The following is a 6,272-nucleotide window of genomic DNA, read 5'->3' on the forward strand; positions in this document are numbered from 1 at the left end:
TGTACCTTATAAAATTCTTAGACATGGTACCAAGTGCCCCAATGACAATGTGTATCACTGTTACATGTTTCATCCATAGCCATGTAGTTTCGATGGCCAGGTCGCGATATTTCATGATTTTTTCCAGTTCTTTTTCTTCGACTCTGGCATCTCCTGGCACCACGATGTCAATAAATTGTACATTTTGGCATTCGACAACTGTGATATCTGGCATGTTGTGTTCCAAGTGACGATCCGTCTGTATTCGAAAGTCCCACAAAATCATCACCTTCTCATTTTCTATAACTTTTTCCACTTTATGTTCTCATGACTTTTTGGATACAGGAAAGTTGTATTTTTTACATAATGACCAGTGGATTAATTTAGCAACTTGGTCGTGACTAGCTTTGTAATCAGTTTGTGCGATTTTGCTGCATTCGCATATTAAATGGAAAACAGTTTCAACTTTGTTGTTGCAAAGTCGACAGTTTGGATTGTCAGTGGATTTTTGTATCTTTGCTTTCATGGCATTAGTTTGTAGTGCTTGTTCTTGAGCAGCGAGTATTAAACCTTCCATTTCTTTCTTGATGGTTCCCATCTTAAGCCATGCCCATGTAAAGTTGTCATCAAATTTTTGTTCAATGTTTTTCAAGTGTTGACCATGCGAAGCTTTGGTTTTCCATCTATTTAATCTGTCATCCAGCTGTTTTTCCTTATATTCTGTCTTTGTTTCTGTTGTTTTTATATGTTCTCCGTTTTCACAGCCTAGAGCAATGTTTCTGTACTTTGGTTCACATAATCATTCAAACTTCGTTTTTCTTCTTCTACAGTTTGATGGATTTGCAATAGTCCTCTGCCCCCTATTTTTTTTGGCAGATACAACCTGTCGATGTCACTTCGTGGATGTAAAGCATGGTACATATTCAAAAGTTTGTGTGTTTTCTGGTCCAAGTTTTTCAGTTCAGCCAAAGTCTGAACTGATCGTTCACACCCTTTTAGGTAGCTCAAATCCTTCCCTCATCCTCCTCTGGATGAGTTCAGTGTGCATTGCTCATGTTAGACCCAGGATCGTTTGGAAGAGAGGCTACATTTGAAAAGACATGAAGACGGGCCACCCTATTTTGGTGGAGAGAGAGGTGTTGATTGGATTTATTTCCTAGGATGGAAGCTTTCTATGTTTCAAAGGTCAGGTGAGCCAACCTGCGAGAAGAGGCCGGGCAAGGAGAGGAGTGGCTGGGAGAGGAGGGGTGAGGAATGCTATTCGGCCAGTTCACTGAACTGCACAAAAGTTAGCTACCGGTTCTGAGGAACCAGTGCGAGCCGGCAGAATCCCATCACTGCTTTTGAGGGAATTGTTTGTGGAGTGCCAGGCTTCGATGAACTCACGAGCATGGTGGGTGGTAGCGTGGCCAATGATTTTTTAATTACTCCAATCGAACTGCTGCTGCTTAGTGTCAATGTGAGTAAAGATTAAGAATTTGGGATCATGGCATTTTTTCTGGTTTTTAATTGATGTGATGATTGAACATTCAAGTATTACAGAAATACTTTCAAGAAGGTTTTCATCCCTAGCGTTGTGAATTTCTATGGAGATATAGTAATTCCTAACATACAATGCAATTCCCCCATTCCTTTCTTTTGTTGTTCCATCCCACCAAGTTTCACTAATAGCTACAATATCATACTTGCCCTCATATACTAGAATTCCAAGCTCTCCCTGTTTGTTCCCCCGTGCTGCTACAACTAATATACAGGCATTTGAACCCTTTATAGTTGTCCTAGTTTTGTTTCCTGTATCTCCTGCTGTGTGAGAGAGAGGGGGTGGGAGAGTTTTTTTGTTATTTCATTTAATAATTTTTTTAAAAAAACCTCTGGCTCTGAAAACTGGCCTTGGGCCCTGACGGGGGCATGTTATGTTGAAGGTGGTTGACAGGATAAAAGTGAAGACTCCACCTCTGTAGCATCTAACCTCTTGGTTCTTAGTACTATTTAGTTGTTGCTACTTTTAATTGTTTTCATTATTATCACTTCATCATTTACTAAGCCTCCAAGGGATTCTTCAACAGTGAGATAAGTTTAATAAACCAATTAATTAATGATCTTGGCGGGTATTATGGAGACCTGGTTGGGCCCGGAGGGAGGGGTCCCTCTGGTTGAGATGTGCCCACCAGGCTTCAGAGCATTCCATCAGCCGAGGGCCCAGGGGAGGGGCGGGGGGGTGGCGGTTATTATTAACGAAGGTCTTAGTCCGAGGGAGACCACTGTGCCACAGATTGCCGGATGTGAATCCCTCTTTGTGAGATGGGGTCATGGGGTTCAGATGGGCTTGTTGCTTGCATACCTGGCTCCCTGCCACGCGGCAACGGCCCTGTCCGAGCTCCTCGACGTGATAGCCATGGTGGCAGTTGATACACCCAGGCTTATGGTCATGGGTGATTTCAACTTGCCGTCCATCGGTGAAACGTCTGAGACGGCTCGGGAGTTCATGGCTTCCATGACGGCCATGGACCTGACCCAACTAGTTCATGGACCCACCCACGGGGGGGGGACACACTCTGGACTTGATTTTTGTCTCTGGCCAGTGGTTGAGTGATCTTATTATAGGGATATAGACATGGAACCCTTGTCATGGTCAGATCACTCGCTCCTTCGCCTGGACCTTCGAACCGCTACACCCCGCTGCAGGGAGGCGGAGCCAATAAGATGGGTCCGCCCCAGGCGCCTGATGGATCCTGATAGGTTCCATATGGAGCTTGGGCCATTTCCTGAGGATCTAGCACATGACTCGGCTGAGGACCTGGTAGCCGCCTGGGATCAGGCGGCTGGTGGGGCCTTGGACCAAGTCGTGCCTTTGCAGCCTCTGACCCGGTGCCGATCCCGCGCAGCTCCTTGGTTTACTGAGGAGCTGAGGGAAATGAAGCGCCGGAAAAGACGCCTGGAGAGCAGTTGGAGGGCCAGTCTTGCTGAATCTGATCGAACACTGGTAAGGTCGCATATTAAGACCTACCTAGTGGCGATAAAGACGGCAAAGTTTAATTACTTTTCCGCCTCTATTGCATCATCAGGGAATCATCCAGCTGCCCTGTTTAGGGTGACCCGCTCCCTGCTCCATCCGGGAGTGCGGGAGGATCCCCTGGAAGGCAGGGCGGAGGATTTCGGACAATACCTGTATGACAAAATCGCTCAGATCCGGGGGGATTTGGACTCTGACTGGGTAGATCAGGGCAGGGTGATGAGGAATAGTCTTGAGAATGTTATCTGGGAGGAGTTTGATGCTGTGACTCCCGATGATGTGAACAGGATTTTGGGGAGACTTAGTATGGCCACATGTTTACTGGACCCGTGTCCCTCCTGGTTGGTACTGGCTCCCCGGGAGGTTACACGAGGCTGGCTCCAGGGTGTTATCAATGCTTCATTTAGTGAGGGTTACTTCCCTGCTGCCTTGAAAGAGGCGGCGGTGAGGCCTCTCCTCAAGAAGCCATCCCTGGATCCGGCAATATTTGCCAACTATCGTCCTGTCTCCAACCTTCGCTTCATGGCGAAGGTTGTTGAGAGTGTGGTTGCGCGACAGTTTCCACAATTCCTGGAGGAAACATCTTATCTAGATCCGTTCCAGTCGGGTTTCAGGTCTGGGCACAGTATGGAAACGGCATTGGTCGCGTTGGTTGATGATCTCTGGAGGGCTCGGGACAGGGGTTGCTCCTCTGTTCTGGTCCTGTTAGACTTCTCAGTGGCTTTTGATACCATCGACCATGGTATCATGCTGCACTGGCTGGAAGAGTTGGGGGTGGGAGGCACCGTATTGTGGTGGTTCTCCTCCTTTCTCTCCGACCGGTCGCAGTTTGTGTTGGCAGGGGGGCAGAGGTCGACCTCGAGGCCTCTCGTCTGTGGAGTGCCACAGGGATCGGTCCTCTCGCCCCTTCTGTTCAACATTTATGTGAAGCCGCTGGGCGAGATCATCCGTGGCTTCGGGGTGAGATACCATCAGTACGCTGATGACACCCAGCTGTACATCTCCACCCCAGGCCACCCCAACGATGCCCTTGAAGTGATGTCTCAGTGCCTGGAGGCTGTGCGGATCTGGATGGGGAGGAACAGGCTCAAGCTCAACCCTTCCAAGACTGAGTGGCTGTGGCTCCCGGCATCCCGATATAGTCAGTTGACTCCATCACTGACTATTGGGGGCGAGTCCTTGGCCCCCATAGAAAGGGCTCACAATCTGGGAGTCCTCCTGGATATGCAGCTGTCCTTGGAGGAACATCTGACGGCTGTAACCAGGGGGACCTTTTATCAGGTTCGCCTGATTCGCCAGTTGCAGCCCTTTCTTGATCGGGATTCCCTGTGCACAGTCACTCACGCCCTCGTCACCTCTCGCCTTGACTACTGCAATGCTCTCTACATGGGACTCCCTTTGAGGGGCACCCGGAGGCTCCAGCTGGTCCAGAACGCAGCAGCGTGGGTAGTGATGGGAGCAGCATGGCGCTCCCATGTAACACCGCTCCTGCGTGAGCTGCACTGGCTCCCGGTGGTCTTCCGGGTGCACTTCAAGGTGTTGGTTATCACCTTTAAAGCGCTCCATGGCATAGGGCCTAGCTATCTTCAAGACCGCCTGCTGCTACCGACGACCTCCCAGCGACCTGTGCGCTCCCACAGAGAGGGCCTCCTCAGGGTGCCATCAGCCAAACAATGTAGGCTGGTGACCCCCAGGGGGAGAGCCTTCTCTGTGGGGGCACCTCCCCTCTGGAATCAGCTGCCCCCAGAGATAAGGAGAATCCAAGACCTCAGTGCCTTCCACCGTGCCCTTAAAACCCACTTTTTCCAGCAAGCCGGGCTGGCTTAGGAAGAATTTTTTTTTTAATTTTTAAATGTTTAATTGGTTTGTGGTTTTTTAAATTTTGGGCCAAATTTATATAGATTTTAATTGTTTTTAATATTTGTATTTCATGTTTTTAATTCTGGCTGTGCACCACCCTGAGTCCTCAGGGAGAAGGGCAGTATATAAATTGAAAAATAAAATAAAATAAAAATAAACAAATCCAACCACTTTTCTTCAGTCAGGCCCTTAAATCTGCTACACTGCAGAACTGTGAAATTGTGTGTCAACCTGCTCCAATTTTATGATCAGTAAGTTCCCCAAAAGTATAAGTAGATGAAAAAGAAAAAAAGTTGGATTTTTCAGAAGCCGATGAATCCCAGCAAGATGAATTCCTTAACAGTGATATTGTCAACTCGCGAAGCTTTCCTGGCCTGCTCCTGAGTTGCCGTATGCAGGGGGATGGGGAATCAAGCCTCGTAGCTGCATCAAGGAATATGCACCTCAGTCAAAAGAAAACACTTCCTAGCCAGCCAAAGTCAAGGTCATCTCCACAGAAACCAGCAATGACCAGAGGGAGTGACTTCTATGACCTGTGAAATTGCTTCATTGGGGAATATGACTGACGACACACCTTGGGGGGAGGGGGAAACAGGGTCAGAGGCAAGGCGCGAATTGAGTGAGGTCAGAGCTAGCTTCACTTAGTCCTTGCCAACATGACTCTCCTAATAAACATCTGGATTTTTCTTGAAGCTTTGCTTGAGGCTCCTGCTTTTATTAGGGCATTGTTCAGAACCCTGACAGATATTCTCAACTCGCAACCTGGCCTCCTAGCTGAAGAAAAGGAACAAAAATAACAAGAGGCAATTTATTGGAAATTAGACTAGTTTTTTCCCATTCTGAATAATATAATGTGCCCTCAAGGCAGAGGTGGGTTTCAGTAGGTTCTGACCAGTTCTGGAGAATCGGTAGCTGAAATTTTGAGTAGTTCAGAGAACCAGTAAATACCACCTATGACTGGCCCCGGCCCCATCTATTCTCTGCCTCCCAAGTTAATCGGGAGGAAATGAGGATTTTGCAGTAACCTTCCCCTGGAGAGGGGTGGGGATGGAGATTTTACAGTATCCTTTCCCCGCCATGCCCACCAAGCCACACCCACAGAACTGGTAGTAAAAAAAATTGAAACCCATCACTGCCTCAAAGTCATCAAAAGCTGCTCTCCTTCTTCAGATGAGATCAAGATTAAGAGAAGAATACATGGTTTATTCCAGGGATGTCAAACTCAAGGACCACACACCGGATTTGGCCCATGGGGTGCTTAGATCTGGCCTGCGGGGTCACCCTGGAAACAGCAAAGGATCAGCCCGTGGTGCCTCTGCCAGTGAAAATGGAGAGCTTGAACAGCAGCAGCAGCCTCAAGGAGGCACCCCCTCAGGGAAACGGGCTGAGCTATGGGGTCCCAGCGCCCTGGGAACTCAAG

The sequence above is a fragment of the Pantherophis guttatus genome, chromosome 4, assembly GCF_059756535.1.
Source record: "Pantherophis guttatus breed Tessera chromosome 4, ASM5975653v1, whole genome shotgun sequence".
NCBI lineage: Eukaryota > Metazoa > Chordata > Lepidosauria > Squamata > Colubridae > Pantherophis > Pantherophis guttatus.